A 17,336-nucleotide genomic window follows, 5' to 3' on the forward strand; every position below is an offset into this window, starting at 1 on the left:
CAGGATGTTAGTCAGCCGTTGAAGAGGAAAAAACAAAGTAGCTGCCTTCATCTGTGAATGAAACAAGCAACACCCCCACCCACCCACCCTTCCTATAATTGTCCTCCTCCCATAATTGTATAGTAGTAATACTAATCCTGTTAGATTACTATGGTCCGTTGAGTCAACCGTGGGAAGAACATTCAATTCAGAAATAATTGTATTCATGCACTCCCTGTGAATGTCTTTAATCATCAACATGACTTGCCAGTAGCCGAAAGAAACTGTGTTGCAAAATAATAATAATAATCTCAATACAATGTTGCAGCTTAAACTTCTTTCAGCTGATAATTAACAGCCAGGCTGAAACTGATAAAGCCGCATCTCTCTCAAAGAATTAGCAAACAGGCAAAATCCATTCAAAATATAGATCTCTTCCGAACATACAAATGTGGCACCCTGTTGGAAGAAAAGTCTTCATCCTGGTTCATCCAAGCTGGGAATAAACATGGCAACTGCTTTGGGAAGAAGGTTGTAGTTTATTGGAGAGGAGAGCCAGACAGGAAGATGGTTCTGGCAGCAAGAGAATGAAAAAAGGACTGAGCACATGTAGGAAGTAGGTTTCTTATACCCTCTGGAGTCTTTTGTTTGGTTATTTCCTGTTCCTGTTTTGAGGCAATTTCCTTTGTCGTATATTCTGATCTGAGTTTGGGTGTGCCCTTTGGCCTTTGTGAGTAAGGTGACCAACTTTTTTACAATGAAAAGGACACAAATAAATTGAAGAAAAAAATATCGTAAATAAAAGAAACATTTTATTCATTGCAACAATAATACAGACAACTTGCATGTGCAAAGTTTGCCAGCCGGGTGTTTTGGCGTGCTCAGCAGCAATTCCTATTGGCTTTCGAAAGCCAATAGTGGGAGTAGCACAGCTCATGCAAAAGTTGAAAAAAAACCATCAAAAAAAGGTGCAGGAACGCCGTTCTGAGCGTTCTATGAAAAAAAAAAAAAGGCCTGCAGATTAGTCTTCAAATATCAAAAAGGAGGACATGTAGGAGGACACTTTTCGATGGAGGACAGAACTTACAAAAGGAGGACGGTTGGTCACCTTATTTGTGAGTTAATCCTACCATGTCCTGCCTCAGGTGGGGTATGCAGATTTTAGGTCTTTGTCTTTCTAATCTCCTAGCTCAGTGGTTCTCAACCTTTTTAATGCCGCGACCCCAACCGGTTGTAAGTCGAGGACCAAACCGGTTGTAAGTCGAGGACTAAACCGGTCGTAAGTCGAGGACTAAACCGGTCGTAAGTCGAGGACTACCCAACCGGTCGTAAGTCGAGGACTTTCCCTGCCCAGGAGCGCCGCGCATGCGTGGTTCCGCCCCCTGCGCCGGCCGAGGCGTAGGTGGCAAGCGGCAGAGACGGAGCAGGCCGACCACCAGCTGGCCCAGCCCAAGGGAGGTAAGGCACCCACCGGAAAAGGGGGGAAAAATGGCGGGCAAAAAAAATGGCGGACAAAAAAAATGGCGGACAGCCTTGCTTGGCGACCCCCGTGAAATGGTCGATCGACCCCAAATGGGGTCCCGACCCACAGGTTGAGAACCACTGTCCTAGCTCCAACTTTCCTGATGGTTTTCCTCTGCATTTGTACAGAGCTGGTTTCTGCTTGGGGGAGGCAGACTTGGGGCTATTAAGAAAAACTGGGCATGCTTTTCTGTCTCTTTAAGATCCTTGGAGGAAATATATTTTTCTGCCCTTTTAATATTTCCTTCTCTGGGGGGGCTGACTTCCCACAACCCTAAAGTCAACACAAAGACGCACACAAAAGGAAGATCTTACACACTCAGCAAAGTTAGATAAGAACATCAACCCATCAGAGCTGCACATCCGCCAAATTAAACATTTCAAAGGACATGTTCACACACCTCCCTAAAGACCACTTTTCCTGTAAATATTACACAGAAACATGCAACAGAAAACTGAAAGCAGAAAAAGACCATGGCAGTCAGGAAAGGATCTTTCGTTTATTAATGTGTAACCTCTGGTATCTTGAAAGGAATGTTTTCCTGAATGGCTGTCACCTTTGGCCAGTTTTATTCTTTTTGTGTATGTAAAGAATTTCCATATCCCGAGGGGATTTCTAATGGCTTTGATTGAGATGTCTGCCAACTTCCTACCAGCTTCATCCAAAGTGCCAAACTTGGCTGTGTAGAAGGAAAAGTCTTCATCAGGGTCCAATCCAAGCCAGGAATAAACAACTGCTTTAGAAAGAAGGTTGCAGTTTACTGAAGAGGAGAGCCAGACAGAAAGATGGCTCTGGAAGAAAAGAGACAGAGCACATGTAGGGAGTGGGTTTTTATACCCTCTGGGGCTTTTGAGGTTGTTCCTGTTTGAGGCTTTGTATTTCCTGTGTCATGTACTTTAACCTGAGTCTGAGTGTGCCCCTTTGGCATCTGTGGGTTAATCCTATTATGTCCTATCTTATAGTTTGGGTGGCATATGTAGATTTTTGGTGTCTTTGTCTTCCTAAGCTTCTAGCTGGAGGGCTCCTACCTTTCTGAATGGATTATCACATCTGCATTTCTACAGAGCTGATTTCTGCTTGGGGGAGGGAGACTTGGGGCTATTAAGAAAAACTGGGCATGCTTTTCTGCCTCTTTAAGATCCTTTGAGGAAATATAATATTCTGCCCTTTTAATATTTCCTTCTCTGGGGGGGGGGTGACTTCCCACAGCTGAAAGGCTCAAGTGGTTCTTTATTTTGTGACGTGAGGTTTCCTGGGGTCAGACATGCCCAAGATTAGTATGTGATCTGGCTAGAAGGTGCCATGGAGATCTTTTACCTTCTAACACACGGGTGTCAAACTCACCACGTCACGTGACGTGTCGCAACGTATCGCGACTCTTTTTGCATTGCCAGCAATGGGGTGGGCGCGGCTTCAGTATGATGAAACCAGCCTGCGGGCCAGCAGTTTGACACCCCTGTTCTAACAGTACAATTTCATAACTTCTCTAACAGGCATACTGGCTCTCAATGTGCTGGTTGATTGTGTGCTGTCTGGTTGATGTCACCTCATAGCAACCACATAGGTATGACAGATTTTCTCCATGTTGATCTGTCCCTAACCTGATGTTTCAGGTCTTCTAATGGTACTACCCCAAAGCACTCTGACTGTTGGTTGTCCTCTTTTCTACAACTTTTCCTAACCATCAGAGCCTTCTCCAGAAAGCTAGATCTTTCCGTAATGTCTCCAAAGTCGGCTATTTGAGCGTAATCATTTGTTTCTTGAGTGAGAACTTTGGGCGGATTCATTTGATAACCAATTTCATTGTTTTCTTGGTTTCCCATGGTATTCTCAGGAGTCTTCTTCATCACCAATGTTCAATAGCATCAATATTCTTCCTAGCCTGCTTCTTTAATTCCCAACTTTCACTTCCATAGAGTTTTACAAAGAAATACCACTATCTGTGCTATTATGTTTGTAGCATTTGAATATTTTTTTTCCATTTTTTTTCAATATTATAGCATTTGGATATTTTTCTCATGACCTTCACGGATGTTCTACCAAATGCTATTACGTGATATATTTCTTGGCTGCTAATTCCTTTACTATGGAGGGTTGCTCCTAAAATGCAGAAATTAGCTACCCTTCAATATCTTTTCAACATGCTAACAAAGCCTAGTTAGTATATGGCATATTTGAAGCACTGCTGAAATCACACATAGGGTTAAAGCCAGTTTGCTCACTCATAATTTATGGAATACATTGTAATTTATTGAGCCAGTGCAATGATAAACCATGGTTAAAGACCACAAGAGCTGACTTCATCTATTAGTTTGCTTAACTGGACTATGTTAAATAAGTTACAATTTGCTGGGTTTGTCTACTTCAGGACTTTTCAACCTTTTCATCCATTGTACCACTTTTACCACATCCGAGTACCACCAGCAAGGTGTCAAAAACTTGATGACCAAAAAAAAAAAGGAAAAAAGTAATAAAGTACATGTAGTCCTCGACTTACAACAGTTCGCTTCGAACATTCATTACAATGGCACTGAAAAAAGTGCCCCCTAAGCCACAGCCAAGCAAGACACCTGCCTGCCCACCCGGCGGCGCTCTTCCTCCTGTCCGAGGTTTTCATTGTTGTGAACATTTCTGTTGAGGATTGGCAGTGGGGGTGGGGTGGGGGTGTTTGGTTTTTATTCCCCCCGTCTGCTGGGTGGTTGCAGCAGGTTTTGGTCACTTCACATGACCCTGGGTCACTGTGACCGTCATAAATATGAATCAGTTGCCAAGCATCTGAATGTAAATCACAAGACCCTGGAGATGCTGCAACATTCCAGCTGATCGGTGCTTCTTCTGGGCTCAGCAGAAGCACCAGGATCAGTGCTGCTTTCCAGCTGATTGCTGCTTCTTGAGGACTCAGCAGAAGCACCAGGATCAGTGCTGCTTTCCAGCTGATCGGCGCTTCTTCTGGGCTCAGCAGAAGCACCAGAATCAGCGCCAAGCTCCAGCTGGAACCTGGCGCTGATCCTGGTGCTTCCACTGAGCCCTGACAGCCCTGCAGCTCCAGCCGTCTCTCAGGTTTGTCGGTGTTGCCACTGGTTCAGCTCATTCCCCTCCCCTGCTACTTTTCTAGGATGGTCGCGTACCACCTGCCAGGTGCCAATGTACCACAGGTGGTACCTGTACCACTGGTTGAAAAGCCCTGGTCTAATATACTGTTCATTTTGCCTTAGAAATCATAAGAGCTGACACTGTGTACCATCCTAAGCCAAAATCAAACAAACCGTGTAATGTTTTAGTGTGATATATGGGTAAAGACTGATTATCACTATTTATTCTGATTACTCCATGCCATAGGACCTGCAGGTTGGAAAATAGGCAGTTGGACTACTTTGCCTCTGAGGAAAAAAAACTAAACAATTCTGGGTTTGTAAGAAAAAAGAATAGTTGAACTCAGAAGAATATGAGGTCTGGTTCTGAACCGGGGTGGCATAACAACGACACTGAACACGCAACTTGCAAAGGAGACATTTTATTTCAGAGCATTAAAAACAGCACTCAGGATACCATTAGGGGTTCTGAGGTAGGTAATATTTATAGAAAAAGTAGTTATTTGGGAAGTGTTTGAATGTGCCCTTTGAAATGTTTTTATTCTGGTGGACATGCAGCTCTGGTAGAAATATCCTCATTTTACTTTGCTGAGGGTGTGGAACTTCCTCCCTTTTGTGTGTGCCTATGTGCTAACTTTAGGGTACCACATTTGTGTGTTCAGGAAAGTTCTGTATCTTAAAGGATTTTTCCTGTTTGCTTATTCTTTTGAGAGCGGTGCAGTTTTATCTGTTTCAGCCTGGCTGTTAATTATTGGATGAAAGAAGTTTAAGTGAACCTCCTTTCAGCTGCTTTGCAGGTCATGTTGACGGCAGGAATAGCCAACATTCCAGAAGACAGGCTTAAGATACAGAAGGATCTGACAGACTTGAACACTGGGCGCTATCTAACAAAATGAAATTCAATGGTGAAAAAACTAAGGTTCTACATTTAGGCAAGAAAAACCAAATGTACAGGTATAGTATAGGGGGTACCTTGCTCAATAGTAGTAACTGTGAGAGGGATCTTGGAGTCCTAGTGGACAATCATTTAAATATGAGCCAGCAGTGTGCTGCAGCTGCCAAAAAAGCCAACACAGTGCTGGGCTGCATTAACAGAGGGATAGAATCAAGATCACGTGAAGTATTAATACCACTTTACAATGCCTTGGTAAGGCCACACTTGGAATACTGCATCCAGTTTTGGTCACCACGATGTAAAAAAGATGCTGAGACTCTAGAAAGAGTGCAGAGAAGAGCAACAAAGATGATCAGGGAACTGGAGGCTAAAACATATAAGGAACGGTTGCTGGAATTGGGTATGTCTAGTTTAACGAAGAGAAGGGCAAGGGGGGACATGATAGCAGTGTTCCAATACCTCAGGGGCTGCCCCAAAGAAGAGGGAGTCAAGCTATTCCCCAAGGTGCCTGAAGGCAGGACAAGAAGCAATGGATGGAAACTGATCAAGGAGAGAAGCAACCTAGAACTAAGAAGAAACTTCCTGACAGTTAGAACAATTAACCAATGGAACAACCTGCCTCCAGAAGCAGTGAATGCTCCAACACTGGAAGTTTTAAAGAAGAAACTGGACAGCCATTTGTCCAAATGGTATAGGGTTTCCTGCCTGAGCAGGGGGTTGGACTAGATGACCTCCAAGGTCCCTTCCAACTTTACCATTATTATTATTATTAAAGTTCACAGGGAGGGCATGAATAAAATTATTTCTGAATTGGATTTTCTTCCAACAACCTCTAATCCGTTTCCACATACATACATGGGAGTAGGCCTATTTGAAAATCATAGGACGTTTGAACAGATATTTTTTAGAGCAGTGTTGTAAGGGCAGATGGATGTAATAGGAGATGTATAACACATGTAGTATATAGTTAGAAAGCTTTTCTTCTTTCTTGTTGCAAATACTAACATTTGTAGATATTTGGTGAATGGCATTGAGTGGTAACTTTAAGAGACAGAGGACAATTGCAGGTTGCTATTGTTTGTCCAGAAAACAGGTAATCCTGGGCTTACAATGATTTATTTAGTGGCCAGTCGAAGTTACAACATCACTGAAAAAAGTGATTTATGACCATTTTCACACTTACAACAGTTGCAGCATTCCCATGGTCTTGTGATCAAAATTCAGATGCTCGGCCACTGATTCATATTTATGATGGTTGCAGTGTCCTGGAGTCATGTGACAAGCAAAAATCAATGGGGAAGCCAGATTCACTTAACAACCGTTACTAACTTAACAGGTGCAGTGATTCACTTAATAACTATGGCAAAAAAGTCATAAAATGTGGCAAAACTCACGTAACTGTCTCACTTAGCAACAGAAATCTTGGGCTCAATTGTGGTCGTAAGTCAAGGACTATCGGTATACTGATAAAACAGAAAACAAATAAGATGTATTGGGAGAAGCTTGCTCATAATAGTTTTTGCAACTGAGTTCTGTCAGCATTATCATAACAAGGGTCACTGGGTTAGCCAGCAGTCTTCAAACTTGGCCCTTTTATGACTTGTGGACTTCAACTCCCAGAATTCCTCAGCTAGGTACGCATGCCTGGCTGAGGAATTCTGGGAGTTGAAGTCCACAAGTCATAAAAGGGCCAGGTTTGAAGACCCCTGGGGTTAGCTCTCTTGATTGGTCAAGATGATGATGGCACTCTAATTCAGGGCTTTTCAACCTTTTCACTCATTGTACCACTTTTAGGATATGGCAATATCCGAGTACCACCAGTCGCCTAGCAAGGTGTCAAAAAGTTGATGACCCCCCCAAAAGGAAAAAAGTGATAAAGTACAGGTAGTCCTCGACTTACAACAGTTCGCTTAGTTACAATGGCACTGAGAAAAATGCCCCCCAAGCCACACCCAAGCAAGACACCTGCCTGCCCACCCGGCCGCGCTCTTCCTCCTGTCCGAGGTTTCTATTGTTGTCAGCATTTCTGTTGAGGATTGGCAGCGGGGGTGGGGTGGGGGGTGTTTGGTTTTTATTCCCCCCGTCTGCTGGGTGGTTGCAGCAGGTTTTGGTCACTTCAAATGACCCTGGGACACTGTGACCGTCATAAATATGAATCAGTTGCCAAGCATCTGAATGTAAATCACAAGACCCTGGAGAGGCTGCAACATTCCAGCTGATCGGTGCTTCTTCTGGGCTCAGCAGAAGCACCAGGATCAGTGCTGTTTTCCAGCTGATCGGCGCTTCTTCTGGGCTCAGCAGAAGCACCGGGATCAGTGCTGTTTTCCAGCTGATCGGCGCTTCTTCTGGGCTCAGCAGAAGCACCAGGATCAGTGCTGAGCTCCAGCTGGAACCTGGCGCTGATCCTGGCGCTTCCACTGAGCCCTGACAGCCCCGAAAGAGCGTCGATCAGCTGGAAAGCGGCACTGATCCTGGCGCTTCCGCTGAGCCGTGACAGCCCTGCAGCTCCAGCCATCTCTCAGGTTTGTGCGGTGTTGCCACCGGTTCAATTCATTCCCCTCCCCCACTACTTTTCTAGGATGGTGGCGTACCACCTGTCAGGTGCCAATGTACCACAGGTGGTTGAAAAGCCCTGCTCTAATTTATAGTGTGTAACCAACTGTTGTGTCCCGGGACTTGCAGCAAGCAAGCCCGGGCAGTTGCCATGGCAACGGGTTGCAGAAGCTGCCCGGGGCCAGACAAACTGGCGACAGCCTGCGCGCATGTGCAAAGAAGCGCGCGCGAGCAGTAGCAACTTTACCCGGACCGTTCTTGTTCGTTGTTGGTTGAAGCAGAGGAAGAAGCAGGAGGCCTGTGAGTCTCCGTTTTCCCTGTATGAATCTAAGTGCCATTAAAGAAGATATTTGATTCACATAATGCCTGTTGTACTAGTCATTGAATCCAAGGATTTAACACTGGCGACGAAGGTGGGATCATCTTACAACAACTTAACAGAGTAAGACGGACCTAAAGGAATCCTTGGAGAGGAAGACGGCGTCAAACAGCACTTGGCCTGCCAGTAAAGCATCGCTGGAGGTAAGCTGGCTAAAAGACCCCTTCCAGAAGAGAGTGCATGATGGCAAAGATNCTTGCCCGTAGTCACTTATGGTGGCCAGGGTTAGATAGGGACATAGAGGCACATGTACATGGGTGTCACTTGTGCCAGCGCTCGAGGCCAGAGATGCCCCAGGCACCTGTGCACAAGTGGGAAGAAACGCTTAGGCCGTGGTCACGTGTACACGTAGACTACGCTGGACCATTTCAGGGGCAATTCTTCTTGGTGCTTGTGGATAGCCATTCTAAATGGCTGGAGGTCATACCTGTATCGTCCACCACTACTGGCAGAACCATCCAGGTGTTGCGGGGCATTTTTGCAGCTCACGGCTTGCCAGATGTCTTAGTTTCAGACAACGGTCCGCAGTTCACGTCGGCTGAGTTCCAGGCTTTCCTTCAAGCAAACATGATCCGGCATGCGACATCGGCACCTTTCCACCCTTCCACCAACGGTATGGCTGAACGGATGGTGCGCGTCACCAAGGACGCCCTGAAGAAGCTGACTTATGGGGATTGGCATCATCGGTTGGCTGATTTCCTTCTTGCTCATCGCACTACACCTTCTGTAGCGACTGGGAAAAGTCCAGCTAAACTACGCTGGGATCGTAGACTGACCACTAAATTGGACAGGTTGCATCCTGATCGGTTGGTTCCTTTGGAGTCTCCAACTAGGGCCCCACGGTGTTTGACCGTGGGCATGCCGGTGTGGTCCCGGAACTATGGCCCTGGCCACCCTTGGGTTCCTGCAGTTGTATGCAAGGTGACTGGACCATTGTCATACGAGGTCTCCGTAGAGGGCGGCCACGTCCTGAGACGGCACATCGATCAGATTCGACAGAGGCTGGACTCTTCTCCTCCTTCGCCTGGGTCTTCTGTGGGGGGGGGAGGGGGACCTGGAGGGAACAGGGGAGGTTTTGTCCCAAGGTTCCGCAGGTGTGCCCAATGGGAATTCATGGGAGAATAACCCTGCAACACACACTCCAGATAGTGAGATTTTCCGGGAGAGTCCTCCGAACTCACCTAATACAGGGGAACGGGCGTATGCCCAAGGAGGGTTGGCCAGTAGGTCCAGGTGGAAGTCTGCAGTTGGGGCAGAAGCCGGAAAGGATGATCATGACTCTGTTTCATCTCACACACAAAATGGGGTGGTTGGTCCTTGGGGCACCGAGGACACAGGATACAGCTCGGCCATGGTAGGTGGCAGCGAAACATTAGACTTCCAAGATCAGACCATTGTGGACCTGGGAAATTCCACAGCATTCAGGAGTGGGGAACGGGGCCATGACAGACCGGGTAGAATGGTCGTAGAGGGTGTGCCACTTTGTGGCAGAAAAGGAAGTCCTGGGTTGTGCAGCCCGGTGGGCAAGCAAGCAGGCCAGGCTCCTGTAGTTAAGTCACCGGGACCACCAGGGTATAGAAGAGGGGTCGTTCCCATCGCACATGAGGCTCATGGCAGTCGAGAATGTTCCCCGGAGCTGAGGAGATCACAAAGAGAAAAGAGGTCCCCAAGATATCTGGAAGATTTTGTAAGGTTGTTGTCAACCTGTTAGTATACCAGGTAGCTTGGTGATAGTACGGTACCGTTTGTATCACCTGAGCAACCATAACGCAGTTATAGGTCTTTTAGGCCTCATGCCCAATCAGAGGTCGCGGGCTTGATACATGTGAGCACATGTGCTCAATGAGTTTAATCCGGGGGTGAAGGGGTGTTGTGTCCCGGGACTTGCAGCAAGCAAGCCCGGGCAGTTGCCATGGCAATGGGCTGCAGAAGCTGCCCGGGGCCAGACAAACTGGCGACAGCCTGCGCGCATGCGCAAAGAAGCACGCGCGAGCAGTAGCAACTTTACCCGGACCGTTCTTGTTCGTTGTTGGTTGAAGCAGAGGAAGAAGCAGGAGGCCTGTGAGTCTCCGTTTTCCCTGTATGAATCTAAGTGCCATTAAAGAAGATATTTGATTCACATAATGCCTGTTGTACTAGTCATTGAATCCAAGGATTTAACACCAACCATCTTGGTTTGTTGGCAAAGTTATGTCATTAACCTAGACTAGTGGTTCTCAACCTGTGGGTCGGGACCCCATTTGGGGTCGATCGACCATTTCATGGGGGTCGCCAAGCAAGGCTGTCCGCCATTTTTTTTGTCCGCCATTTTTTCCCCCTTTTCCGGCGGGTGCCTTACCTCCCTTGGGCTGGGCCAGCTGGTGGTCGGCCTGCTCCGTCTCTGCTGCTTGCCAGCTACGCCTCGGCCAGCGCAGGGGGCAGAACCACGCATGCACGGCGCTCCTGGGGAGGGAAAGTCCTCGAGTTACGACCAGTTGGGTAGTCCTCGACTTACGACCGGTTTAGTCCTCGACTTACGACCGGTTTAGTCCTCGACTTACGACCGGTTTAGTCCTCGACTTACGACCGGTTGGGGTCACGGCATTAAAAAGGTTGAGAACCACTGACTAGACTAACAATTATGTGGATTAAAGCCTTGCTAGAACAAATGGAAGCATGCTAGATGACACGCTATTATGGCTGTAATGCTGTCTTCAGACCTAGTACGTCATTGATGACTACTTGCTGGAAGGCAGTGACAATGTACTGTATATTCAGGCTTTGGGGAAGCAGGGTTGTGAACTAGATTCTAACATTCTCACAAAGACTGTTTTTATTTATTTGATTAGTAGATTTTGATCGTGCTCCTCTGGGGAAAAAAAATGCTTTTCTGGCCAGTTTAGCCAAATCTCAGATTGGAGTCTTATTCGTTTTTTTAAAAGTACAAAGCAACCAAACTGCATGGTGAGCCACATTAATAATTCAGAGCTTTTAAAACCTATTTTTAACAGCTAAGCAACTCTTTATCAGCCCGGCACCCCAAATATAACATCCCATTAATTAATTATCTGCCTGTAGAGTGAGATCCAAAGGCAGGTTTGCTTATCCATGTTCAAAGTCAGTCAATAGACGTGAGCACCAGGGAATAAATAATTTAATAATAATAATTTAAAGATAAAAGTTCTTAAGAATATTAAAAACCTTTAAAATACATAGAAATCAATAAAAGTGCCTAGCTTTCGTCGGCATCCGCTGACATCTTCAGGGCTTAGAATGCTGGTCAATGGGAAGGGGACAACTCCCAATAAGAACTCGGTGCCTGGAGTACATTCTAGTATAACCGGCCCAGTGACGAGATCGAAGAGTCGTGCACACGCCCTAATTAAACCTATAAAGGGACTTTCCCATTGACCAGCATTCTAAGCCCTGAAGATGTCAGCGGATGCCGACGAAAGCTAGGCACTTTTATTGATTTCTATGTATTTTAAAGGNATATATACATATACATATACATATACATATACATATACATATACATATACATATACATATACATATACATATACATATACATATACATATACATATACATATACATATACATATACATATATATATATATATATATATATATATATATATATATATATATATATATATATATATATATATATATATATATATATATATAATACATGCCAATACCAAGCAGTCTGATTCTAGGCAAAGGCTCAAAAATAGTTGGCTGCAATTGAGAGCTGCAGGTGGGATTGGCAAGATCTGGAGGCTGGCTGCATATGTCTGTGGTCAGTTTGTAAGCTTTCCTCTCGGCAATCTGAAGCAATTCAGGTGCTGTCCTGCCTCTTTATAGTCTCTTTATATATAGTAAATAGGGATTTAGTTTCTCTTTCTCTCTCTCTCTCTCTCTCTCCCTCCCTCTGTCTCATATCACAAGGAAATACATGCAGAAATTTGGAAAGCACTACCTCTTAAGCACTGGAGCCGAGATCCTTTTATTAAAATTAAGGGTTGGGGGAGTGGGGGAAGAGAGAGAGAGAGAGAGAGAGAGAGAGAGAGAGAAGTAGCATCCAGATTTGGATCCCTGTTATTAATTTATTTATCTGGCTGCTTCACAGGTGAAGCTTTTCAAGCTTGGTTGCTAGGAGGGCTGGAGGAAGTTTGGCTGCATCAGGCCAGTCCCTTCGCTGGCTGCTTGGCGGCTTGCCTGCTGTCTGTGTCAATAGCGCAGCCAGTGACTCAGGAGGCTGGGAAGCTGCTGATGGGAGCAGGGATGAATGGAGACCTACAGCCAAGGTGGGGAGAGGGAGGGGGCTGGGAGGGAAGCAGCAGCACTGTGCTTCCCCAGGCAGGTGAGCGGAGATTACGGCACAACAGGAATAACTTCCTTGTGGTGGTGGGCTAAGGCTGTTGTCTTAGAAACCCAGACCCTTACAAAACAGGGAAGCTGGCATCTAAGTAAAATTGCAGGTGTGCTAGCGAACTCTTGACAACCACGCTGTGTGAGAGAATAAGGATCAGCCTGCATCTCTTAATGCTTAGGGCTGAGACATTCAAAATGCATGCTGAATCTTCTCCACTGTCTACGAAAACAAAGCCACTGCGCTCTTTCGCGGATCTAATTTAATGGGAATAACACTGAACTTGTCCGTTTCCCACACTGTTGAGCATGGTGTGTGCTGCTGTATTCCAACCTGCGGTTTGAGGGGAAATGAAATCTAGTGGTTGAACACATCAACCGTGGTCCCCACCTCCCCTGCCACCCACTCCCCCTCCTTCTCTTTCCTTCCCTGTGTTCAAGAGCGTCTTAATTAAAAAATAATAAAGGGAAACCACAAAAGGGAGAACAATCCTTGTTTTTATTTTCCAGAACACAGTCCAAAACGTGGTCCCATTTGCACAGAAAAGAGGTAAGCCTAGAGAACATCCTGAGTTATGGGCAGGGATATCATTACCTTGGTAAGGCCACACTTGGAATACTGCATCCAGTTTTGGTCACCACGATGTAAAAAAGATGTTGAGACTCTAAAAAGAGAACAGAGAAGAGCAACAAAGATGATTAGGGGACTGGAGGCTAAAACATATGAGGAACGGTTGCTGGAATTGGGTATGTCTAGTTTAACGAAGAGAAGGACGAGGGGGGACATGATAGCAGTGTTCCAATATCTCAGGGGCTGCCACAAAGAAGAGGGAGTCAAGCTATTCTCCCAGGCGCCCGAAGGCAGGACAAGAAGCAACGGATGGAAACTGATCAAGGAGAGAAGCAACTTAGAACTAAGGAGAAACTTCCTGACAGTTAGAACAATTAACCAGTGGAACAACCTGCCTCCAGAAGCGTTGAATGCTCCAACACTGGAAGTTTTTAAGAAGAGACTGGACAGCCATTTGTCCGAAATGGTATAGGGTTTCCTGCCTGAGCAGGGGGTTGGACTAGATGACCTCCAAGGTCCCTTCCAACTTTATTATTATTATTATTACTTCTCAGTGTACAGGTTGTCCTTGCCTTACAGCCATTTGTTTAGTGACCATTTGAAGTTACAATGGCACTAGAAAAAGTGATTTATGACTGTTTTTCACACTCATTGCAACTCCCCCGGGGGGTCTTTTGATCGAAATTTGGATGCTTGACAACTGGCATGTATTTATGAAGGTTGCAGTATCTTGGGGTCATGTGACCTCCCTCTGTAACCTCAACTGGCTTCCGAGAAGCAAACTTCATAGGGGAAGCTCGATTCACTTAAGGGTCGCATAATTCGCTTAACAGCTACAGTGATTTACTCAGTCGTGGCGACAAGGGTCATAAAATGGGACAAAACTCACTTAACAGCTGTTTTGCTTAACAGTAAAAAAAATGGGTTTAATTGTGGTTGTACGTCAAGGACTATACTGTTAAAACAATAAAGAGCTGGTATTCGGATTGCGTTATTACTATTATGATGTCCAATGGGCTTCATTCCCCCCCAAAAAAAGCCCATTTAGTTCTCAGAACTCCTTCAGCAAATCTTGGCTCTCAGCTGGAAGGTTTTCAGCAATCCTGAGGCTTAAATTTTGAGAATTAGCACCTGGAACCTGGTAGCTAAGGGGTGAATTCCAACACATTGATTAGTAGAGCTGGGAAGGGTCACCTATATAGAGACAGAGAGGTTGGCTTGAATTTTCCTGCTAGAGCAGGGCTTTTCAACCTTTTCACCCATTGTACCACTTTTAGGATATGGCAACGTCCAAGTACCACCAGTCGCCTAGCAAGGTGTCAAAAACTTGATGACCCCCCCCCCAAAAAGAGGAAAAAAGTGATGAAGTACAGGTAGTCCTCGACTTACAACAGTTCACTTAGTGACTGTTCAAAATTACAACGGCACTGAAAAAAGTGCCCCCCCAAGCCACAGCCGAGCAAGACACCTGCCTGGCCACCTGGCGGCGCTCTTCCTCCTGTCCGAGGTTTTCATTGTTGTGAGCATTTCTGTTGAGGATTGGAAGCGGGGGTGGGGTGGGGGGGTGTTTGGTTTTTATCCCCCCCGTCTGCTGGGTGGTTGCAGCAGGTTTTGGTCACTTCACATGACCCTGGGACACTGTGACCGTCATAAATATGAATCAGTTACCAAGCATCTGAATGTAAATCACAAGACCCTGGAGATGCTGCAACATTCCAGCTGATCGGCGCTTCTTCTGGGCTCAGCGGAAGCGCCAGGATCAGCACCAAGCTCCAGATGGAGCCTGGCGCTGATCCTGGCGCTTCCGCTGAGCCCTGACAGCCCTGCAGCTCCAGCCGTCTCTCGCTCAGGCTTGTGCGGTGCTGCCACCGGTTCAGCTCATTCCCCTCCCCCACTACCACTTTTCTGGGATGGTCGTGTACCACCTGCCAGGTGCCAATGTACCACAGGTGGTATCCGTATCACTGGTTGAAAAGCCCTGTGCTAGAGAACCATCTTCACAACATTTCTGTCTTGGGGTGGAGCCCAGTGGAGCCCAGCAAAGCAGTAAAAAAGCTCTAATAAATTAATCTGCGTAATTGATTTTTTTTTTCATCCTGTGTACCTTTCTTTCTTTTTTATTTCCTGCAAAGATCCCAGCAAGGAAATGGAAATCCTGAAACTTTGGAACAATTCATGAAAACTGGTATGCCTATAGAGAAGGTCACCTACCTGAGCCTCATTATACCCTTCATATATATAGGTTTGAAACTCAACATTAAGAAAACCAAGATCATGGCATCCGGCCCTCTCAATTCCTGGCAAATAGATGGGGAAGAAATGGAGGTAATGACAGATTTTATCTTCCTGGGCTCCAAAATCACTGGACTGCAGCCAAGAAATTAAAAGACGCTTGCTCCTGGGGAGGAAAGCTATGGCAAATCTAGACAGCATACTACAAAGCAGAGACATCACCCTGCCAACAAAAGTGTGTATAGTCAAGGCCATGGTTTTCCCAGTTGCAATGTACGGCTGTGAAAGTTGGACCATAAGAAAGGCTGAGCGCCAAAGAATTGAGGCCTTTGAACTATGGTGCTGGAGAAGACGCCTGCGAGTCCCTTGGACTGCAAGGCGATCAAACCAGTCAGTCCTAGAAGAGATCAACCCTGACTGCTCTTTAGAAGGCCAGATCCTGAAGTTGAAACTCAAGTACTTTGGCCACCTAACGAGATGGAAGAACTCACTGGAGAAGGGCCTAATGCTGGGAAAGATTGAGGGCAATAGAAGAAGGGGACGACAGAGAATGAGGTGGCTGGATGGAGTCACTGAAGCAGTAGGCGTGAGCTTAAATGGACTCCAGAAGATGGTAGAGGACAGGAAGACCTGGAGGAACGTTGTCCATGGGGTCGCGATGGGTCAGACACGACTTCGCAACTAACAACAACAACAATATATAGGTTAAGCTATGCCTCATGCTGGAAAATTTGGTTATATTTAAACTTCTCTTCTCAAATCACAACAGCTTGTCAGAAGTTTGCAAAAAGTGATCATGTGACCGTCATAAATATGAGTCAATTGCCAAGCATTTGAACTTTGATCACATGACCATGGGGATGCTGCAATGGTGGCTAAGTCTGAGAAACAGTCATAAGTCACTCTTTTCAGTGCCATTGTAACTTCAAACCAACACTAAACAAATTGTTATAAGTGGAGGACTACCTGTAATTTTTTTTTGGTTAAGCAGAGTCAAATCTGGACAGGAGACCACTCAGAAATTCCAGGGCTGGACTGGCTAGACTGGGAATTAATATAATATGCCAGTAGAAAGCATTGTTTTAATCAGTGAATGTAACAGACAAAATCAGTACAAGATTGATGGGACAATGTATGCTAAATATTAAATCATACATATAGTAAAAACACGATAAACCACTTACTTCCATATTGGTGCCAAGAAAGAACATGTCGGTGAAGGTACCAGGAGCCCAACTGCCCTTTCCCCACTTAAGTCTAAAGAAGTTCATTTTTTAGTCCAGGGCTTTTCAACCTTTTCATCCATTGTACCACTTTTAGGATATGGCAATATCCAAGTACCACCAGTCGCCTAGCAAGGTGTCAAAAACTTGATGACAAAAAAAAAGGAAAAAAGTGATAAAGTACAGGTAGTCCTCGACTTACAACAGTTTGCTTAGTGACTGTTCAAAGTTACAATGGCTCTGAAAAAAGTGCCCCCCAAGCCACAGCCGAGCAAGACACCTGCCTGCCCACCCGGCGGCGCTCTTCCTCCTGTCCGAGGTTTTCATTGTTGTCAGCATTTCTGTTGAGGATTGGCAGCGGGGGTGGGGTGGGGGGTGTTTGGTTTTTATTCCCCCCGTCTGCTGGGTGGTTGCAGCAGGTTTTGGTCACTTCACATGACCCTGGGACACTGTGACCATCATAAATATGAATCAGTTGCCAAGCATCTGAATGTAAATCACAAGACCCTGGAGAGGCTGCAACATTCCAGCTG

Source organism: Protobothrops mucrosquamatus, unplaced genomic scaffold, assembly GCF_001527695.2.
Source record: "Protobothrops mucrosquamatus isolate PMUCROS unplaced genomic scaffold, P.Mucros_1.0 scaffold4870, whole genome shotgun sequence".
In the NCBI taxonomy this organism is placed as follows: Eukaryota; Metazoa; Chordata; class Lepidosauria; order Squamata; family Viperidae; genus Protobothrops; species Protobothrops mucrosquamatus.